The sequence below is a fragment of the Taudactylus pleione genome, unplaced genomic scaffold (assembly GCF_031769625.1).
Source record: "Taudactylus pleione unplaced genomic scaffold, aTauple2 ptg001666l, whole genome shotgun sequence".
Classification (NCBI taxonomy): domain Eukaryota; kingdom Metazoa; phylum Chordata; class Amphibia; order Anura; family Myobatrachidae; genus Taudactylus; species Taudactylus pleione.
The window spans coordinates 274704-292500 of record NW_028286063.1 but is presented as its reverse complement, the minus strand read 5'-3'; the positions used below and the strand labels follow the sequence as shown (position 1 = coordinate 292500).

At 37.7% G+C, this 17797-nt stretch overlaps 9 non-coding genes and 59 pseudogenes across 9 annotated transcripts; all 68 read right to left on the bottom strand.

Annotated features, from left to right (window-relative positions):
• Positions 1-85: 85 nt before the first annotated feature.
• LOC148440714 (5S ribosomal RNA) lies at positions 86-204 on the bottom strand. The gene has a single exon (XR_015875983.1). It is a non-coding gene; the product is annotated as a 5S ribosomal RNA (ribosomal RNA).
• A 115-nt stretch (positions 205-319) lies between these two features.
• Positions 320-438, bottom strand: LOC148440713 (5S ribosomal RNA; annotated as a pseudogene).
• Positions 439-555: 117 nt separating this feature from the next.
• LOC148440712 (5S ribosomal RNA) lies at positions 556-674 on the bottom strand (annotated as a pseudogene).
• A 116-nt stretch (positions 675-790) lies between these two features.
• Positions 791-909, bottom strand: LOC148440711 (5S ribosomal RNA; annotated as a pseudogene).
• A 351-nt stretch (positions 910-1260) lies between these two features.
• Positions 1261-1379, bottom strand: LOC148440710 (5S ribosomal RNA; annotated as a pseudogene).
• Positions 1380-1494: 115 nt separating this feature from the next.
• On the bottom strand, positions 1495-1613 carry LOC148440709 (5S ribosomal RNA; annotated as a pseudogene).
• Positions 1614-1729: 116 nt separating this feature from the next.
• On the bottom strand, positions 1730-1848 carry LOC148440708 (5S ribosomal RNA). Its single transcript, XR_015875982.1, has one exon. It is a non-coding gene; the product is annotated as a 5S ribosomal RNA (ribosomal RNA).
• A 115-nt stretch (positions 1849-1963) lies between these two features.
• LOC148440707 (5S ribosomal RNA) lies at positions 1964-2082 on the bottom strand (annotated as a pseudogene).
• A 116-nt stretch (positions 2083-2198) lies between these two features.
• Positions 2199-2317, bottom strand: LOC148440706 (5S ribosomal RNA; annotated as a pseudogene).
• A 116-nt stretch (positions 2318-2433) lies between these two features.
• On the bottom strand, positions 2434-2552 carry LOC148440705 (5S ribosomal RNA; annotated as a pseudogene).
• Positions 2553-2667: 115 nt separating this feature from the next.
• LOC148440704 (5S ribosomal RNA) lies at positions 2668-2786 on the bottom strand. Its single transcript, XR_015876094.1, has one exon. It is a non-coding gene; the product is annotated as a 5S ribosomal RNA (ribosomal RNA).
• Positions 2787-2902: 116 nt separating this feature from the next.
• Positions 2903-3021, bottom strand: LOC148440703 (5S ribosomal RNA; annotated as a pseudogene).
• Positions 3022-3137: 116 nt separating this feature from the next.
• Positions 3138-3256, bottom strand: LOC148440702 (5S ribosomal RNA). Its single transcript, XR_015876125.1, has one exon. It is a non-coding gene; the product is annotated as a 5S ribosomal RNA (ribosomal RNA).
• A 115-nt stretch (positions 3257-3371) lies between these two features.
• LOC148440701 (5S ribosomal RNA) lies at positions 3372-3490 on the bottom strand (annotated as a pseudogene).
• Positions 3491-3606: 116 nt separating this feature from the next.
• On the bottom strand, positions 3607-3725 carry LOC148440700 (5S ribosomal RNA; annotated as a pseudogene).
• Positions 3726-3841: 116 nt separating this feature from the next.
• On the bottom strand, positions 3842-3960 carry LOC148440699 (5S ribosomal RNA; annotated as a pseudogene).
• Positions 3961-4071: 111 nt separating this feature from the next.
• LOC148440698 (5S ribosomal RNA) lies at positions 4072-4190 on the bottom strand (annotated as a pseudogene).
• Positions 4191-4306: 116 nt separating this feature from the next.
• LOC148440697 (5S ribosomal RNA) lies at positions 4307-4425 on the bottom strand (annotated as a pseudogene).
• Positions 4426-4540: 115 nt separating this feature from the next.
• On the bottom strand, positions 4541-4659 carry LOC148440696 (5S ribosomal RNA; annotated as a pseudogene).
• Positions 4660-4775: 116 nt separating this feature from the next.
• Positions 4776-4894, bottom strand: LOC148440695 (5S ribosomal RNA; annotated as a pseudogene).
• Positions 4895-5010: 116 nt separating this feature from the next.
• Positions 5011-5129, bottom strand: LOC148440694 (5S ribosomal RNA; annotated as a pseudogene).
• A 350-nt stretch (positions 5130-5479) lies between these two features.
• LOC148440693 (5S ribosomal RNA) lies at positions 5480-5598 on the bottom strand (annotated as a pseudogene).
• A 116-nt stretch (positions 5599-5714) lies between these two features.
• LOC148440692 (5S ribosomal RNA) lies at positions 5715-5833 on the bottom strand (annotated as a pseudogene).
• Positions 5834-5949: 116 nt separating this feature from the next.
• LOC148440691 (5S ribosomal RNA) lies at positions 5950-6068 on the bottom strand (annotated as a pseudogene).
• A 116-nt stretch (positions 6069-6184) lies between these two features.
• On the bottom strand, positions 6185-6303 carry LOC148440690 (5S ribosomal RNA; annotated as a pseudogene).
• Positions 6304-6419: 116 nt separating this feature from the next.
• On the bottom strand, positions 6420-6538 carry LOC148440689 (5S ribosomal RNA; annotated as a pseudogene).
• Positions 6539-6889: 351 nt separating this feature from the next.
• Positions 6890-7008, bottom strand: LOC148440688 (5S ribosomal RNA; annotated as a pseudogene).
• Positions 7009-7124: 116 nt separating this feature from the next.
• LOC148440687 (5S ribosomal RNA) lies at positions 7125-7243 on the bottom strand. Its single transcript, XR_015876138.1, has one exon. It is a non-coding gene; the product is annotated as a 5S ribosomal RNA (ribosomal RNA).
• A 115-nt stretch (positions 7244-7358) lies between these two features.
• Positions 7359-7477, bottom strand: LOC148440686 (5S ribosomal RNA; annotated as a pseudogene).
• Positions 7478-7592: 115 nt separating this feature from the next.
• Positions 7593-7711, bottom strand: LOC148440685 (5S ribosomal RNA; annotated as a pseudogene).
• A 351-nt stretch (positions 7712-8062) lies between these two features.
• LOC148440684 (5S ribosomal RNA) lies at positions 8063-8181 on the bottom strand (annotated as a pseudogene).
• Positions 8182-8296: 115 nt separating this feature from the next.
• LOC148440683 (5S ribosomal RNA) lies at positions 8297-8415 on the bottom strand (annotated as a pseudogene).
• Positions 8416-8531: 116 nt separating this feature from the next.
• Positions 8532-8650, bottom strand: LOC148440682 (5S ribosomal RNA; annotated as a pseudogene).
• A 115-nt stretch (positions 8651-8765) lies between these two features.
• Positions 8766-8884, bottom strand: LOC148440681 (5S ribosomal RNA; annotated as a pseudogene).
• Positions 8885-9001: 117 nt separating this feature from the next.
• LOC148440680 (5S ribosomal RNA) lies at positions 9002-9120 on the bottom strand (annotated as a pseudogene).
• Positions 9121-9236: 116 nt separating this feature from the next.
• Positions 9237-9355, bottom strand: LOC148440679 (5S ribosomal RNA; annotated as a pseudogene).
• Positions 9356-9470: 115 nt separating this feature from the next.
• LOC148440678 (5S ribosomal RNA) lies at positions 9471-9589 on the bottom strand. Its single transcript, XR_015875955.1, has one exon. It is a non-coding gene; the product is annotated as a 5S ribosomal RNA (ribosomal RNA).
• Positions 9590-9705: 116 nt separating this feature from the next.
• Positions 9706-9824, bottom strand: LOC148440677 (5S ribosomal RNA; annotated as a pseudogene).
• Positions 9825-9940: 116 nt separating this feature from the next.
• Positions 9941-10059, bottom strand: LOC148440676 (5S ribosomal RNA). The gene has a single exon (XR_015876124.1). It is a non-coding gene; the product is annotated as a 5S ribosomal RNA (ribosomal RNA).
• A 115-nt stretch (positions 10060-10174) lies between these two features.
• On the bottom strand, positions 10175-10293 carry LOC148440675 (5S ribosomal RNA; annotated as a pseudogene).
• A 116-nt stretch (positions 10294-10409) lies between these two features.
• LOC148440674 (5S ribosomal RNA) lies at positions 10410-10528 on the bottom strand (annotated as a pseudogene).
• Positions 10529-10639: 111 nt separating this feature from the next.
• Positions 10640-10758, bottom strand: LOC148440673 (5S ribosomal RNA; annotated as a pseudogene).
• Positions 10759-10874: 116 nt separating this feature from the next.
• LOC148440672 (5S ribosomal RNA) lies at positions 10875-10993 on the bottom strand (annotated as a pseudogene).
• Positions 10994-11109: 116 nt separating this feature from the next.
• LOC148440671 (5S ribosomal RNA) lies at positions 11110-11228 on the bottom strand (annotated as a pseudogene).
• A 115-nt stretch (positions 11229-11343) lies between these two features.
• On the bottom strand, positions 11344-11462 carry LOC148440670 (5S ribosomal RNA; annotated as a pseudogene).
• Positions 11463-11577: 115 nt separating this feature from the next.
• On the bottom strand, positions 11578-11696 carry LOC148440669 (5S ribosomal RNA; annotated as a pseudogene).
• Positions 11697-11812: 116 nt separating this feature from the next.
• Positions 11813-11931, bottom strand: LOC148440668 (5S ribosomal RNA; annotated as a pseudogene).
• A 116-nt stretch (positions 11932-12047) lies between these two features.
• LOC148440667 (5S ribosomal RNA) lies at positions 12048-12166 on the bottom strand (annotated as a pseudogene).
• A 350-nt stretch (positions 12167-12516) lies between these two features.
• On the bottom strand, positions 12517-12635 carry LOC148440666 (5S ribosomal RNA; annotated as a pseudogene).
• A 116-nt stretch (positions 12636-12751) lies between these two features.
• On the bottom strand, positions 12752-12870 carry LOC148440665 (5S ribosomal RNA; annotated as a pseudogene).
• A 116-nt stretch (positions 12871-12986) lies between these two features.
• LOC148440664 (5S ribosomal RNA) lies at positions 12987-13105 on the bottom strand (annotated as a pseudogene).
• A 116-nt stretch (positions 13106-13221) lies between these two features.
• On the bottom strand, positions 13222-13340 carry LOC148440663 (5S ribosomal RNA; annotated as a pseudogene).
• A 116-nt stretch (positions 13341-13456) lies between these two features.
• On the bottom strand, positions 13457-13575 carry LOC148440662 (5S ribosomal RNA; annotated as a pseudogene).
• Positions 13576-13926: 351 nt separating this feature from the next.
• LOC148440661 (5S ribosomal RNA) lies at positions 13927-14045 on the bottom strand (annotated as a pseudogene).
• Positions 14046-14161: 116 nt separating this feature from the next.
• LOC148440660 (5S ribosomal RNA) lies at positions 14162-14280 on the bottom strand. The gene has a single exon (XR_015876137.1). It is a non-coding gene; the product is annotated as a 5S ribosomal RNA (ribosomal RNA).
• Positions 14281-14395: 115 nt separating this feature from the next.
• LOC148440659 (5S ribosomal RNA) lies at positions 14396-14514 on the bottom strand (annotated as a pseudogene).
• Positions 14515-14631: 117 nt separating this feature from the next.
• On the bottom strand, positions 14632-14750 carry LOC148440658 (5S ribosomal RNA; annotated as a pseudogene).
• A 351-nt stretch (positions 14751-15101) lies between these two features.
• Positions 15102-15220, bottom strand: LOC148440657 (5S ribosomal RNA; annotated as a pseudogene).
• Positions 15221-15336: 116 nt separating this feature from the next.
• Positions 15337-15455, bottom strand: LOC148440656 (5S ribosomal RNA). Its single transcript, XR_015876093.1, has one exon. It is a non-coding gene; the product is annotated as a 5S ribosomal RNA (ribosomal RNA).
• A 116-nt stretch (positions 15456-15571) lies between these two features.
• LOC148440655 (5S ribosomal RNA) lies at positions 15572-15690 on the bottom strand (annotated as a pseudogene).
• Positions 15691-15806: 116 nt separating this feature from the next.
• LOC148440654 (5S ribosomal RNA) lies at positions 15807-15925 on the bottom strand (annotated as a pseudogene).
• Positions 15926-16040: 115 nt separating this feature from the next.
• LOC148440653 (5S ribosomal RNA) lies at positions 16041-16159 on the bottom strand (annotated as a pseudogene).
• Positions 16160-16275: 116 nt separating this feature from the next.
• LOC148440652 (5S ribosomal RNA) lies at positions 16276-16393 on the bottom strand (annotated as a pseudogene).
• Positions 16394-16504: 111 nt separating this feature from the next.
• Positions 16505-16623, bottom strand: LOC148440651 (5S ribosomal RNA; annotated as a pseudogene).
• A 116-nt stretch (positions 16624-16739) lies between these two features.
• LOC148440650 (5S ribosomal RNA) lies at positions 16740-16858 on the bottom strand (annotated as a pseudogene).
• A 116-nt stretch (positions 16859-16974) lies between these two features.
• Positions 16975-17093, bottom strand: LOC148440649 (5S ribosomal RNA; annotated as a pseudogene).
• Positions 17094-17444: 351 nt separating this feature from the next.
• On the bottom strand, positions 17445-17563 carry LOC148440648 (5S ribosomal RNA; annotated as a pseudogene).
• Positions 17564-17679: 116 nt separating this feature from the next.
• LOC148440647 (5S ribosomal RNA) lies at positions 17680-17797 on the bottom strand (annotated as a pseudogene).

Here is a 17797-nt window from a genome sequence, read left to right as displayed (position 1 = left end):
CTTCTTAACTCAAGTAAATTCATTGATAAGTTGAAAAAATTAAATGTAAAATGTAATAGAAAAGACTGTTATGGCAGTATAAAATTACCTACAGCACCTGGTATTCCCAGGTGGTCTCCCATCCAAGTACTAACCAGGCCCAACACTGCATAGCTTCCAAGATCAGACGAGATTGGGCATGTCCAGTGTGGTTTGGCTGTAGGTGCTCAAAAACATTAACTTTAGACCTCTTTTACTTCTTAACTCAAGTAAATTCAATGATAAGTTGAAAAATGAAATGTAAAATGTAATAGAAAAGAATGTTATGGCAGTATAAAATTACCTACAGCACCTAGTATTCCCAGGTGGTCTCCGATCTAAGAACTAACCAGGCCCAACAATGCATAGCTTCCAAGATCAGACGAGATTGGGCATGTCCAGTGTGGTTTGGCTGTAGGTGCTCAAAAACATTAACTTTAGACCGCTTTTACTTCTTAACTCAAGTAAATTCATTGATAAGTTGAAAAAATGAAATGTAAAATGTAATAGAAAAGAATGATTTTGGCTGTCTAAAATTACCTACAGCACCTGGTATTCCCAGGTGGTCTCCCATCCAAGTACAAACCAGGCCCAACACTGCATAGCTTCCAAGATCAGACGAGATTGGGCATGTCCAGTGTGGTTTGGCTGTAGGTGCTCAAAAGTATTAAATTTAGACCTCTATTACTTCTTTACTCAAGTAAATTCATTGATAAGATGAAAAAATTAAATGTAAAATGTAATAGAAAAGAATGTTATGGCAGTATAAAATTACCTACAGCACCTGGTATTCCCAGGTGTTCTCCCATCCAAGTACAAACCAGGCCCAACACTGCATAGCTTCCAAGATCAGACAAGATTGGGCATGTCCAGTGTGGTTTGACTGTAGATGCTCAAAATCATTAACTTTAGACCTGTATTACTTCTTAACTCAAGTAAATTCATTGATAAGTTGAAAAAATTAAATGTAAAATGTAATAGAAAAGAATGTTATGGCAGTATAAAATTACCTACTGCACCTGGTTTTCCCAGGTGGTCTCCCATCCAAGTTCTGACCATACCCAACACTGCATAGCTACCAAGATAAGACGAGATTGGGCATGTCCAGTGTGGATTGGCTGTAGGTGCTCAAAAGTAGTAACTTTAGACCTCTATTACTTCTTAACTCAAGGAAATTCATTGATAAGTTGAAAAAATTAAATGTAAAATGTAATAGAAAAGAAAGTTCTGGCAGTATAAAATTACCTACAGCTCCTGGTATTCCCAGGTGGTCTCCCATCCAAGTACTAACCAGGCCCAACACTGCATAGCTTCCAAGATCAGACGAGATTGGGCATGTCCACTGTGGTTTGGCTGTAGGTGCTCAAAAGCATTAAATTTAGACCTCTTTTACTTCTTAACTCAAGTAAATTCAATGATAAGTTGAAAAATTAAATGTAAAATGTAATAGAAAAGAATGTTAAGGCAGTATAAAATTACCTACAGCTCCTGGTATTCCCAGGTGGTCTCCCATCCAAGTACTAACCAGGCCCAACACTGCATAGCTTCCAAGATCAGACGAGATTGGGCATGTCCAGTGTGGTTTGGCTGTAGGTGCTCAAAAACATTAACTTTAGACCTCTATTACTTCTTAACTCAAGTAAATTCATTGATAAGTTGAAAAAATTAAATGTAAAATGTAATAGAAAAGACTGTTATGGCAGTATAAAATTACCTACAGCACCTGGTATTCCCAGGTGGTCTCCCATCCAAGTACTAACCAGGCCCAACACTGCATAGCTTCCAAGATCAGACGAGATTGGGCATGTCCAGTGTGGTTTGGCTGTAGGTGCTCAAAAACATTAACTTTAGACCTCTTTTACTTCTTAACTCAAGTAAATTCAATGATAAGTTGAAAAATGAAATGTAAAATGAAATAGAAAAGAATGTTATGGCAGTATAAAATTACCTACAGCACCTAGTATTCCCATGTGGTCTCCGATCTAAGTACTAACCAGGCCCAACAATGCATAGCTTCCAAGATCAGACGAGATTGGGCATGTCCAGTGTGGTTTGGCTGTAGGTGCTCAAAAACATTAACTTTAGACCGCTTTTACTTCTTAACTCAAGTAAATTCATTGATAAGTTGAAAAAATGAAATGTAAAATGTAATAGAAAGAATGATTTTGGCTGTCTAAAATTACCTACAGCACCTGGTATTCCCAGGTGGTCTCCCATCCAAGTACAAACCAGGCCCAACACTGCATAGCTTCCAAGATCAGACGAGATTGGGCATGTCCAGTGTGGTTTGGATGTAGGTGCTCAAAAGTATTAAATTTAGACCTCTATTACTTCTTTCCTCAAGTAAATTCATTGATAAGATGAAAAAATTAAATGTAAAATGTAATAGAAAAGAATGTTATGGCAGTATAAAATTACCTACAGCTCCTGGTATTCCCAGGTCGTCTCCCATCCAAGTACTAACCAGGCCCAACACTGCATAGCTTCCAAGATCAGACGAGATTGGGCATGTCCAGTGTGGTTTGGCTGTAGGTGCTCAAAAACATTAACTTTAGACCTCTTTTACTTCTTAACTCAAGTAAATTCAATGATAAGTTGAAAAATGAAATGTAATATGTAATAGAAAAGAATGTTATGGCTGCATTAAATTACCTACAGCACCTGGTATTCCCAGGTGGTCCCCCATCCAAGTACTAACCAGGCCCAACACTGCATAGCTTCCAAGATCAGACGAGATTGGGCATGTCCAGTGTGGTCTGGCTGTAGGTGCTCAAAACCATTAACTTTAGACCTCTTTTACTTCTTAACTCAAGTAAATTCATTGATAAGTTGAAAAAATTAAATGTAAAATGTAATAGAAAAGAATGTTATGGCAGTATAAAATTACCTACAGCACCTGGTATTCCCAGGTGGTCTCCCATCCAAGTACTAACCAGTCCCAACACTGCATAGTTTCCAAGATCAGACGAGATTGGGCATGTCCAGTGTGGTTTGGCTGTAGGTGCCCAAAAGCATTAAATTTATACCGCTATTACTTCTTAACTCAAGTAAATTCATTGATAAGTTGAAAAAATTAAATGTAAAATTTAATAGAAAAGAATGTTATGGCAGTATAAAATTACCTACAGCACCTGGTATTCCCAGGTGGTCTCCCATCCAAGTACTAACCAGGCCCAACACTGCATAGCTTCCAAGATCAGACGAGATTGGGCATGTCCAGTGTGGTTTGACTGTAGGTGCTCAAAAACATTAACTTTAGACCTCTTTTACTTCTTAACTCAAGTAAATTCAATGATAAGTTGTAAAATTAAATGTAAAATATAATAGAAAAGAATGTTATGGCAGTATAAAATTACCTACAGCTCCTGGTATTCCAAGGTGGTCTCCCATCCAAGTACTAACCAGGCCCAACACTGCATAGCTTCCAAGATCAGACGAGATTGGGCATGTCCAGTGTGCTTTGGCTGCAGGTGCTCAAAAACATTACCTTTAGACCTCTTTTACTTCTTAACTCAAGTAAATTCATTGATAAGTTGAAAAAATTAAATGTAAAATGTTCTAGAAAAGAATGTTATGGCAGTATAAAATTACCTACAGCACCTTGTATTCGCAGGTGGTCTCCCATCCAAGTACAAACCAGGCCAAACACTGCATAGCTTCCAAGATCAGACGAGATTGGGCATGTCCAGTGTGGTTTGGCTGTAGGTGCTCATAAACATTAACTTTAGACATCTTTTACTTCTTAACTCAAGTAAATTCATTGATAAGTTGAAAAAATTAAATGTAAAATGTAATAGAAAAGAATGTTATGGCTGCATAAAATTACCTACAGCACCTGGTATTCCCAGGTGGTCTCCCATCCAAGTTCTAACCAGGCCCAACACTGCATAGCTTCCAAGATCAGACGAGATTGGGCATGTCCAGTGTGGTTTGGCTGTAGGTGCTCAAAAACATTAACTATAGACCTCTTTTACTTCTTAACTCAAGTAAATTCATTGATAAGTTGAAAAAATTAAATGTAAAATGTAATAGACTGTTATGGCAGTATAAAATTACCTACAGCACCTGGGATTCCTAGGTGGTCTCCCATCCAAGTACTAACCAGGTCCAACACTGCATAGCTTCCAAAATCAGACGAGATTGGGCATGTCCAGTGTGGTTTGGCTGTAGGTGCTCATAAACATTAACTTTAGACATCTTTTACTTCTTAACTCAAGTAAATTCATTGATAAGTTGAAAAAATTAAATGTAAAATGTAATAGAAAAGAATGTTATGGCTGCATAAAATTACCTACAGCACCTGGTATTCCCAGGTGGTCTCCCATCCAAGTTCTAACCAGGCCCAACACTGCATAGCTTCCAAGATCAGACGAGATTGGGCATGTCCAGTGTGGTTTGGCTGTAGGTGCTCAAAAACATTAACTATAGACCTCTTTTACTTCTTAACTCAAGTAAATTCATTGATAAGTTGAAAAAATGAAATGTAAAATGTAATAGAAAGAATGTTTTGGTTGTCTAAAATTACCTACAGCACCTGGTATTCCCAGGTGGTCTCCCATCCAAGTACAAACAAGGCCCAACACTGCATAGTTTCCAAGATCAGACGAGATTGGGCTTGTCCAGTGTGGTTTGGCTGTAGGTGCTCAAAAGCATTAAATTTAGACCTCTATTACTTCTTAACTCAAGTAAATTCATTGATAAGTTGAAAAAATTAAACGTAAAATGTAATAGAAAAGAATGTTATGGTAGTTTAAAATTACCTACAGCTCCTGGTATTCCCAGGTGGTCTCCCATCCAAGTACTAACCAGGCCCAACACTGCATAGCTTCCAAGATGAGACGAGATTGGGCATGTCCACTGTGGTTTGGCTGTAGGTGCTCAAAAGCGTTAAATTTAGACCGCTTTTACTTCTTAACACAAGTAAATTCATTGATAAGTTGAAAAAATTAAATGTAAAATGTAATAGAAAAGAATGTTATGGCAGTATAAAATTACCTACAGCACCTAGGATTCCTAGGTAGTCTCCCATCCAAGTACTAACCAGTCCCAACACTGCATAGCTTCCAAGATCAGACGAGATTGGGCATGTCCAGTGTGGTTTGGCTGTAGGTGCTCAAAAACATTAACTTTAAACCTCTATTACTTCTTAACTCAAGTAAATTCATTAATAAGTTGAAAAAATTAAATGTAAAATGTAATAGAAAAGAATGTTATGACAGTATAAAATTACCTACTGCACCTGGTTTTCGCAGGTGGTCTCCCATCCAAGTACTGACCATGCCCAACACTGCATAGCTACCAAGATAAAACGAGATGGGGCATGTCCAGTGTGGATTGGCTGTAGGTGCTCAAAAGTATTAACTTTAGACCTCTTTTACTTCTTAACTCAAGTAAATTCAATGATAAGTTGAAAAATTAAATGTAAAATGTAATAGAAAAGAATGTTATGGCAGTATAAAATTACCTACAGCTCCTGGTATTCCCAGGTGGTCTCCCATCCAAGTACTAACCAGGCCCAACACTGCATAGCTTCCAAGATCAGACGAGATTGGGCATGTCCAGTGTGGTTTGGCTGTAGGTGTTCAAAAACATTGACTTTAGACCTCTATTACTTCTTAACTCAAGTAAATTCATTGATAAGTTGAAAAAATGAAATGTAAAATGTAATAGAAAAGAATGTTATGGCAGTATAAAATTACCTACAGCACCTGGGACTCCTAGGTGGTCTCCTATCCAAGTACTAACCAGGTCCAACACTGCATAGCTTCCAAGATCAGACGAGATTGGGCATGTCCAGTGTGGTTTGGCTGTAGGTGCTCAAAAACATTAACTTTAGACCTCTTTTACTTCTTAACTCAAGTAAATTCATTGATAAGTTGAAAAAATTAAATGTAAAATGTAATAGAAAAGAATGTTATGGCTGCATAAAATTACCAACAGCACCTGGTATTCCCAGGTGGTCTCCCATCCAAGTACTAACCAGGCACAACACTGCACAGCTTCCAAGATCAGACGAGATTGGGCATGTCCAGTGTGGTTTGGCAGTAGGTGCTCAAAAACATTAACTTTAGACCTCTATTACTTCTTAACTCAAGTAAATTCATTGATAAGTTGAAAAATTTAAATGTAAAATGTAATAGAAAAGAATGTTCTGGCAGTATAAAATTACCTACAGCTCCTGGTATTCCCAGGTGGTCTCCCATCCAAGTACTAACCAGGCCCAACACTGCATAGCTTCCAAGATCAGACGAGATTGGGCATGTCCACTGTGGTTTGGCTGTAGGTGCTCAAAAGCCTTAAATTTAGACCGCTTTTACTTCTTAACACAAGTAAATTCATTGATAAGTTGAAAAAATTAAATGTAAAATGTAATAGAAAAGAATGTTATGGCAGTTTAAAATTACCTACAGCACCTGGGATTCCTAGGTAGTCTCCCATCCAAGTAGTAACCAGTCCCAACACTGCATAGCTTCCAAGATCAGACGAGATTGGGCATGTCCAGTGTGGTTTGGCTGTAGGTGCTCAAAAACATTAACTTTAGACCTGTATTACTTCTTAACTCAAGTAAATTCATTGATAAGTTGAAAAAATTAAATGTAAAATGTAATAGAAAAGAATGTTATGGCAGTATAAAATTACCTACTGCACCTGGTTTTCCCAGGTGGTCTCCCATCCAAGTTCTGACCTTACCCAACACTGCATAACTACCAAGATAAGACGAGATTGGGCATGTCCAGTGTGGATTGGCTGTAGGTTCTCAGAAGTATTAACTTTAGACCTCTATTACTTCTTAACTCAAGGAAATTCATTGATAAGTTGAAAAAATTAAATGTAAAATGTAATAGAAAAGAATGTTCTGGTAGTTTAAAAATACCTACATCTCCTGGTATTCCCAGGTGGTCTCCCATCCAAGTACTAACCAGGCCCAAAACTGCATAGCTTCCAAGATCAGACGAGATTGGGCATGTCCACTGTGGTTTGGCTGTAGGTGCTCAAAATCATTAAATTTAGACCGCTTTTACTTCTTAACACAAGTAAATTCATTGATAAGTTGAAAAAATCAAATGTAAAATGTAATAGAAAAGACTGTTATGGCAGTATAAAATTACCTACAGCACCTGGTATTCCCAGGTGGTTTCCCATCCAAGTACTAACCAGGCCCAACACTGCATAGCTTCCAAGATCAGACGAGATTGGGCATGTCCAGTGTGGTTTGGCTGTAGGTGCTCAAAAACATTAACTTTAGACCTCTTTTACTTCTTAACTCAAGTAAATTCAATGATAAGTTGAAAAATGAAATGTAAAATGTAATAGAAAAGAATGTTATGGCAGTATAAAATTACCTACAGCATCTGGTTTTCCCAGGTGGTCTCCCATCTAAGTACTAACCAGGCCCAACACTGCATAGCTTCCAAGATCAGATGAGATTGTGCATGTCCAGTGTGGTTTGGCTGTAGGTGCTCAAAAACATTAACTTTAGACCTCTTTTACTTCTTAACTCAAGTAAATTCAATGATAAGTTGAAAAATGAAATGTAAAATGTAATAGAAAAGAATGTTATGGCAGTATAAAATTACCTACAGCACCTGGTATTCCCAGGTGTTCTCCCATCCAAGTACAAACCAGGCCCAACACTGCATAGCTTCCAAGATCAGACAAGATTGGGCATGTCCAGTGTGGTTTGACTGTAGAAGCTCAAAATCATTAACTTTAGACCTGTATTACTTCTTAACTCAAGTAAATTCATTGATAAGTTGAAAAAATTAAATGTAAAATGTAATAGAAAAGAATGTTATGGCAGTATAAAATTACCTACTGCACCTGGTTTTCCCAGGTGGTCTCCCATCCAAGTTCTGACCATACCCAACACTGCATAGCTACCAAGATAAGACGAGATTGGGCATGTCCAGTGTGGATTGGCTGTAGGTGCTCAAAAGTATTAACTTTAGACCTCTATTACTTCTTAACTCAAGGAAATTCATTGATAAGTTGAAAAAATTAAATGTAAAATGTAATAGAAAAGAAAGTTCTGGCAGTATAAAATTACCTACAGCTCCTGGTATTCCCAGGTGGTCTCCCATCCAAGTACTAACCAGGCCCAACACTGCATAGCTTCCAAGATCAGACGAGATTGGGCATGTCCACTGTGGTTTGGCTGTAGGTGCTCAAAAGCATTAAATTTAGACCTCTTTTACTTCTTAACTCAAGTAAATTCAATGATAAGTTGAAAAATTAAATGTAAAATGTAATAGAAAAGAATGTTAAGGCAGTATAAAATTACCTACAGCTCCTGGTATTCCCAGGTGGTCTCCCATCCAAGTACTAACCAGGCCCAACACTGCATAGCTTCCAAGATCAGACGAGATTGGGCATGTCCAGTGTGGTTTGGCTGTAGGTGCTCAAAAACATTAACTTTAGACCTCTATTACTTCTTAACTCAAGTAAATTCATTGATAAGTTGAAAAAATTAAATGTAAAATGTAATAGAAAAGACTGTTATGGCAGTATAAAATTACCTACAGCACCTGGTATTCCCAGGTGGTCTCCCATCCAAGTACTAACCAAGCCCAACACTGCATAGCTTCCAAGATCAGACGAGATTGGGCATGTCCAGTGTGGTTTGGCTGTAGGTGCTCAAAAACATTAACTTTAGACCTCTTTTACTTCTTAACTCAAGTAAATTCAATGATAAGTTGAAAAATGAAATGTAAAATGAAATAGAAAAGAATGTTATGGCAGTATAAAATTACCTACAGCACCTAGTATTCCCATGTGGTCTCCGATCTAAGTACTAACCAGGCCCAACAATGCATAGCTTCCAAGATCAGACGAGATTGGGCATGTCCAGTGTGGTTTGGCTGTAGGTGCTCAAAAACATTAACTTTAGACCGCTTTTACTTCTTAACTCAAGTAAATTCATTGATAAGTTGAAAAAATGAAATGTAAAATGTAATAGAAAAGAATGATTTTGGCTGTCTAAAATTACCTACAGCACCTGGTATTCCCAGGTGGTCTCCCATCCAAGTACAAACCAGGCCCAACACTGCATAGCTTCCAAGATCAGACAAGATTGGGCATGTCCAGTGTGGTTTGGATGTAGGTGCTCAAAAGCATTAAATTTAGACCTCTATTACTTCTTTCCTCAAGTAAATTCATTGATAAGATGAAAAAATTAAATGTAAAATGTAATAGAAAAGAATGTTATGGCAGTATAAAATTACCTACAGCTCCTGGTATTCCCAGGTCGTCTCCCATCCAAGTACTAACCAGGCCCAACACTGCATAGCTTCCAAGATCAGACGAGATTGGGCATGTCCAGTGTGGTTTGGCTGTAGGTGCTCAAAAATGTAAACTTTAGACCTCTTTTACTTCTTAACTCAAGTAAATTCAATGATAAGTTGAAAAATGAAATGTAATATGTAATAGAAAAGAATGTTATGGCTGCATTAAATTACCTACAGCACCTGGTATTCCCAGGTGGTCCCCCATCCAAGTACTAACCAGGCCCAACACTGCATAGCTTCCAAGATCAGACGAGATTGGGTATGTCCAGTGTGGTCTGGCTGTAGGTGCTCAAAACCATTAACTTTAGACCTCTTTTACTTCTTAACTCAAGTAAATTCATTGATAAGTTGAAAAAATTAAATGTAAAATGTAATAGAAAAGAATGTTATGGCAGTATAAAATTACCTACAGCACCTGGTATTCCCAGGTGGTCTCCCATCCAAGTACTAACCAGTCCCAACACTGCATAGTTTCCAAGATCAGACGAGATTGGGCATGTCCAGTGTGGTTTGGCTGTAGGTGCCCAAAAGCATTAAATTTATACCGCTATTACTTCTTAACTCAAGTAAATTCATTGATAAGTTGAAAAAATTAAATGTAAAATTTAATAGAAAAGAATGTTATGGCAGTATAAAATTACCTACAGCACCTGGTATTCCCAGGTGGTCTCCCATCCAAGTACTAACCAGGCCCAACACTGCATAGCTTCCAAGATCAGACGAGATTGGGCATGTCCAGTGTGGTTTGACTGTAGGTGCTCAAAAACATTAACTTTAGACCTCATTTACTTCTTAACTCAAGTAAATTCAATGATAAGTTGTAAAATTAAATGTAAAATATAATAGAAAAGAATGTTATGGCAGTATAAAATTACCTACAGCTCCTGGTATTCCAAGGTGGTCTCCCATCCAAGTACTAACCAGGCCCAACACTGCATAGCTTCCAAGATCAGACGAGATTGGGCATGTCCAGTGTGCTTTGGCTGCAGGTGCTCAAAAACATTACCTTTAGACCTCTTTTACTTCTTAACTCAAGTAAATTCATTGATAAGTTGAAAAAATTAAATGTAAAATGTTCTAGAAAAGAATGTTATGGCAGTATAAAATTACCTACAGCACCTTGTATTCGCAGGTGGTCTCCCATCCAAGTACAAACCAGGCCAAACACTGCATAGCTTCCAAGATCAGACGAAATTGGGCATGTCCAGTGTGGTTTGGCTGTAGGTGCTCAAAGACATTAACTTTAGACCTCTTTTACTTCTTTACTCAAGTAAATTCATTGATAAGTTGAAAAAATTAAATGTAAAATGTAATAGACTGTTATGGCAGTATAAAATTACCTACAGCACCTGGGATTCCTAGGTGGTCTCCCATCCAAGTACTAACCAGGTCCAACACTGCATAGCTTCCAAAATCAGACAAGATTGGGCATGTCCAGTGTGGTTTGGCTGTAGGTGCTCATAAACATTAACTTTAGACATCTTTTACTTCTTAACTCAAGTAAATTCATTGATAAGTTGAAAAAATTAAATGTAAAATGTAATAGAAAAGAATGTTATGGCTGCATAAAATTACCTACAGCACCTGGTATTCCCAGGTGGTCTCCCATCCAAGTTCTAACCAGGCCCAACACTGCATAGCTTCCAAGATCAGACGAGATTGGGCATGTCCAGTGTGGTTTGGCTGTAGGTGCTCAAAAACATTAACTTTAGACCTCTATTACTTCTTAACTCAAGTAAATTCATTGATAAGTTGAAAAAAATAAATTTAAAATGTAATAGAAAAGAATGTTATGGCACTATAAAATTACCTACAGCACCTGGTAATCCCAGGTGGTCTCCCATCCAAGTACTAACCAGGCCCAACACTGCATAGCTTCCAAGATCAGACGAGATTGGGCATGTCCAGTGTGGTTTGGCTGTAGGTGCTCAAAAACGTAAACTTTAGACCTCTTTTACTTCTTAACTCAAGTAAATTCAATGATAAGTTGAAAAATGAAATGTAAAATGTTATAGAAAAGAATGTTATGACAGTATAAAATTACCTACAGCACCTGGTATTCCCAGGTGGTCTCCCATCCAAGTACTAACCAGGCCCAACACTGCATAGCTTCCAAGATCAGTTGAGATTGGGCATGTCCAGTGTGGTTTGGCTGTAGGTGCTCAAAAACATTAACTATAGACCTCTTTTACTTCTTAACTCAAGTAAATTCATTGATAAGTTGAAAAAATGAAATGTAAAATGTAATAGAAAGAATGTTTTGGTTGTCTAAAATTACCTACAGCACCTGGTATTCCCAGGTGGTCTCCCATCCAAGTACAAACAAGGCCCAACACTGCATAGTTTCCAAGATCAGACGAGATTGGGCTTGTCCAGTGTGGTTTGGCTGTAGGTGCTCAAAAGCATTAAATTTAGACCTCTATTACTTCTTAACTCAAGTAAATTCATTGATAAGTTGAAAAAATTAAACGTAAAATGTAATAGAAAAGAATGTTATGGTAGTTTAAAATTACCTACAGCTCCTGGTATTCCCAGGTGGTCTCCCATCCAAGTACTAACCAGGCCCAACACTGCATAGCTTCCAAGATGAGACAAGATTGGGCATGTCCACTGTGGTTTGGCTGTAGGTGCTCAAAAGCGTTAAATTTAGACCGCTTTTACTTCTTAACACAAGTAAATTCATTGATAAGTTGAAAAAATTAAATGTAAAATGTAATAGAAAAAAATGTTATGGCAGTATAAAATTACCTACAGCACCTAGGATTCCTAGGTAGTCTCCCATCCAAGGACTAACCAGTCCCAACACTGCATAGCTTCCAAGATCAGACGAGATTGGGCATGTCCAGTGTGGTTTGGCTGTAGGTGCTCAAAAACATTAACTTTAGACCTCTATTACTTCTTAACTCAAGTAAATTCATTAATAAGTTGAAAAAATTAAATGTAAAATGTAATAGAAAAGAATGTTATGACAGTATAAAATTACCTACTGCACCTGGTTTTCGCAGGTGGTCTCCCATCCAAGTACTGACCATGCCCAACACTGCATAGCTACCAAGATAAAACGAGATGGGGCATGTCCAGTGTGGATTGGCTGTAGGTGCTCAAAAGTATTAACTTTAGACCTCTTTTACTTCTTAACTCAAGTAAATTCAATGATAAGTTGAAAAATTAAATGTAAAATGTAATAGAAAAGAATGTTATGGCAGTATAAAATTACCTACAGCTCCTGGTATTCCCAGGTGGTCTCCCATCCAAGTACTAACCAGGCCCAACACTGCATAGCTTCCAAGATCAGACGAGATTGGGCATGTCCAGTGTGGTTTGGCTGTAGGTGCTCAAAAACATTAACTTTAGACCTCTATTACTTCTTAACTCAAGTAAATTCATTGATAAGTTGAAAAAATGAAATGTAAAATGTAATAGAAAAGAATGTTATGGCAGTATAAAATTACCTACAGCACCTGGGATTCCTAGGTGGTCTCCTATCCAAGTACTAACCAGGTCCAACACTGCATAGCTTCCAAGATCAGACGAGATTGGGCATGTCCAGTGTGGTTTGGCTGTAGGTGCTCAAAAACATTAACTTTAGACCTCTTTTACTTCTTAACTCAAGTAAATTCATTGATAAGTTGAAAAAATTAAATGTAAAATGTAATAGAAAAGAATGTTATGGCTGCATAAAATTACCTACAGCACCTGGTATTCCCAGGTGGTCTCCCATCCAAGTACTAACCAGGCACAACACTGCATAGCTTCCAAGATCAGACGAGATTGGGCATGTCCAGTGTGGTTTGGCAGTAGGTGCTCAAAAACATTAACTTTAGACCTCTATTACTTCTTAACTCAAGTAAATTCATTGATAAGTTGAAAAATTTAAATGTAAAATGTAATAGAAAAGAATGTTCTGGCAGTATAAAATTACCTACAGCTCCTGGTATTCCCAGGTGGTCTCCCATCCAAGTACTAACCAGGCCCAACACTGCATAGCTTCCAAGATCAGACGAGATTGGGCATGTCCACTGTGGTTTGGCTGTAGGTGCTCAAAAGCATTAAATTTAGACCGCTTTTACTTCTTAACACAAGTAAATTCATTGATAAGTTGAAAAAATTAAATGTAAAATGTAATAGAAAAGAATGTTATGGCAGTTTAAAATTACCTACAGCACCTGGGATTCCTAGGTAGTCTCCCATCCAAGTAGTAACCAGTCCCAACACTGCATAGCTTCCAAGATCAGACGAGATTGGGCATGTCCAGTGTGGTTTGGCTGTAGGTGCTCAAAAACATTAACTTTAGACCTGTATTACTTCTTAACTCAAGTAAATTCATTGATAAGTTGAAAAAATTAAATGTAAAATGTAATAGAAAAGAATGTTATGGCAGTATAAAATTACCTACTGCACCTGGTTTTCCCAGGTGGTCTCCCATCCAAGTTCTGACCTTACCCAACACTGCATAACTACCAAGATAAGACGAGATTGGGCATGTCCAGTGTGGATTGGCTGTAGGTGCTCAGAAGTATTAACTTTAGACCTCTATTACTTCTTAACTCAAGGAAATTCATTGATAAGTTGAAAAAATTAAATGTAAAATGTAATAGAAAAGAATGTTCTGGTAGTTTAAAAATACCTACATCTCCTGGTATTCCCAGGTGGTCTCCCATCCAAGTACTAACCAGGCCCAAAACTGCATAGCTTCCAAGATCAGACGAGATTGGGCATGTCCACTGTGGTTTGGCTGTAGGTGCTCAAAATCATTAAATTTAGACCGCTTTTACTTCTTAACACAAGTAAATTCATTGATAAGTTGAAAAAATCAAATGTAAAATGTAATAGAAAAGACTGTTATGGCAGTATAAAATTACCTACAGCACCTGGTATTCCCAGGTGGTTTCCCATCCAAGTACTAACCAGGCCCAACACTGCATAGCTTCCAAGATCAGACGAGATTGGGCATGTCCAGTGTGGTTTGGCTGTAGGTGCTCAAAAACATTAACTTTAGACCTCTTTTACTTCTTAACTCAAGTAAATTCAATGATAAGTTGAAAAATGAAATGTAAAATGTAATAGAAAAGAATGTTATGGCAGTATAAAATTACCTACAGCATCTGGTTTTCCCAGGTGGTCTCCCATCTAAGTACTAACCAGGCCCAACACTGCATAGCTTCCAAGATCAGATGAGATTGTGCATGTCCAGTGTGGTTTGGCTGTAGGTGCTCAAAAACATTAACTTTAGACCTCTTTTACTTCTTAACTCAAGTAAATTCATTGATAAGTTGAAAAAATCAAATGTAAAATGTAATAAAAAAGAATGATTTTGGCTGTCTAAAATTACCTACAGCTCCTGGTATTCCCAGGTGGTCTCCCATCCAAGTACAAACCAGGCCCAACACTGCATAGCTTCCAAGATCAGACAAGATTGGGCATGTCCAGTGTGGTTTGACTGTAGATGCTCAAAATCATTAACTTTAGACCTGTATTACTTCTTAACTCAAGTAAATTCATTGATAAGTTGAAAAAATTAAATGTAAAATGTAATAGAAAAGAATGTTATGGCAGTATAAAATTACCTACTGCACCTGCTTTTCCCAGGTGGTCTCCCATCCAAGTTCTGACCATACCCAACACTACATAGTTACCAAGATAAGACGAGATTGGGCATGTCCAGTGTGGATTGGCTGTAGGTGCTCAAAAGTATTAACTTTAGACCTCTTTTACTTCTTAACTCAAGGAAATTCATTGATAAGTTGAAAAAATTAAATGTAAAATGTAATAGAAAAGAATGTTCTGGCAGTATAAAATTACCTACAGCTCCTGGTATTCCCAGGTGGTCTCCCATCCAAGTACTAACCAGGCCCAACACTGCATAACTTCCAAGATCAGACGAGATTGGGCATGTCCACTGTGGTTTGGCTGTAGGTGCTCAAAAGCATTAAATTTAGACCGCTTTTATTTCTTAACTCAAGTAAATTCAATGTTAAGTTGAAAAAATTAAATGTAAAATGTAATAGAAAAGAATGTTATGGCAGTGTAAAATTACCTACAGCACCTGGTATTCCCAGGTGGTCTCCCATCCAAGTACTAACCAGGCCCAACACTGCATAGCTTCCAAGATCAGACGAGATTGGGCATGTCCAGTGTGGTCTGGCTGTAGGTGCTCAAAACCATTAACTTTAGACCTCTTTTATTTCTTAACTCAAGTAAATTCATTGATAAGTTGAAAAAATTAAATGTAAAATGTAATAGAAAAGAATGTTATGGCAGTATAAAATTACCTACAGCACCTGGTATTCCCAGGTGGTCTCCCATCCAAGTACTAACCAGTCCCAACACTGCATAGTTTCCAAGATCAGACGAGATTGGGCATGTCCAGTGTGGTTTGGCTGTAGGTGCCCAAAAGCATTAAATTTATACAGCTATTACTTCTTAACTCAAGTAAATTCATTGATAAGTTGAAAAAATTAAATGTAAAATGTAATAGAAAAGAATGTTATAGCAGTATAAAATTACCTACAGCACCTGGTATTCCCAGGTGGTCTCCCATCCAAGTACTAACGAGGCCCAACACTGCATAGCTTCCAAGATCAGACGAGATTGGGCATGTCCAGTGTGGTTTGACTGTAGGTGCTCAAAAACATTAACTTTAGACCTCTTTTACTTTTTAACTCAAGTAAATTCAATGATAAGTTGTAAAATTAAATGTAAAAAATAATAGAAAAGAATGTTATGGCAGTATAAAATTACCTACAGCTCCTGGTATTCCAAGGTGGTCTCCCATCCAAGTACTAACCAGGCCCAACACTGCATAGCTTCCAAGATCAGACGAGATTGGGCATGTCCAGTGTGCTTTGGCTGTAGGTGCTCAAAAACATTAACTTTAGACCTCTTTTACTTCTTAACTCAAGTAAATTCATTGATAAGTTGAAAAAATTAAATGTAAAATGTTCTAGAAAAGAATGTTATGGCAGTATAAAATTACCTACAGCACCTTGTATTCCCAGGTGGTCTCCCATCCAAGTACAAACCAGGCCAAACACTGCATAGCTTCCAAGATCAGACGAGTTGGGCATGTCCAGTGTGGTTTGGCTGTAGGTGCTCAAAGACATTAACTTTAGACCTCTTTTACTTCTTAACTCAAGTAAATTCATTGATAAGTTGAAAAAATTAAATGTAAAATGTAATAGACTGTTATGGCAGTATATAATTACCTACAGCACCTGGGATTCCTAGGTGGTCTCCCATCCAAGTACTAACCAGGTCCAACACTACATAGCTTCCAAAATCAGATGAGACTGGGCATGTCCAGTGTGGTTTGGCTGTAGGTGCTCATAAACATTAACTTTAGACCTCTTTTACTTCTTAACTCAAGTAAATTCATTGATAAGTTGAAAAAATTAAATGTAAAATGTAATAGAAAAGAATGTTCTGGCAGTATAAAATTACCTACAGCACCAGGTATTCCCAGGTGGTCTCCCATCCAAGTACTAACCAGGCCCAACACTGCATAGCTTCCAAGATCAGACGAGATTGGGCATGTCCACTGTGGTTTGGCTGTAGGTGCTCAAAAGCATTAAATTTAGACCGCTTTTACTTCTTAACACAAGTAAAATCATTGATAAGTTGAAAAAATTAAATGTAAAATGTAATAGAAAAGAATGTTATGGCAGTTTAAAATTACCTACAGCACCTGGGATTCCTAGGTAGTCTCCCATCCAAGTAGTAACCAGTCCCAACACTGCATAGCTTCCAAGATCAGACGAGATTGGGCATGTCCAGTGTGGTTTGGCTGTAGGTGCTCAAAAACATTAACTTTAGACCTGTATTACTTCTTAACTCAAGTAAATTCATTGATAAGTTGAAAAAATTAAATGTAAAATGTAATAGAAAAGAATGTTATGGCAGTATAAAATTACCTACTGCACCTGGTTTTCCCAGGTGGTCTCCCATCCAAGTTCTGACCTTACCCAACACTGCATAACTACCAAGATAAGACGAGATTGGGCATGTCCAGTGTGGATTGGCTGTAGGTGCTCAGAAGTATTAACTTTAGACCTCTATTACTTCTTAACTCAAGGAAATTCATTGATAAGTTGAAAAAATTAAATGTAAAATGTAATAGAAAAGAATGTTCTGGTAGTATAAAAATACCTACATCTCCTGGTATTCCCAGGTGGTCTCCCATCCAAGTACTAACCAAGCCCAACACTGCATAGCTTCCAAGATCAGATGAGATTGGGCATGTCCACTGTGGTTTGGCTGTAGGTGCTCAAAATCATTAAATTTAGACCGCTTTTACTTCTTAACACAAGTAAATTCATTGATAAGTTGAAAAAATCAAATGTAAAATGTAATAGAAAAGACTGTTATGGCAGTATAAAATTACCTACAGCACCTGGTATTCCCAGGTGGTTTCCCATCCAAGTACTAACCAGGCCAACACTGCATAGCTTCCAAGATCAGACGAGATTGGGCATGTCCAGTGTGGTTTGGCTGTAGGT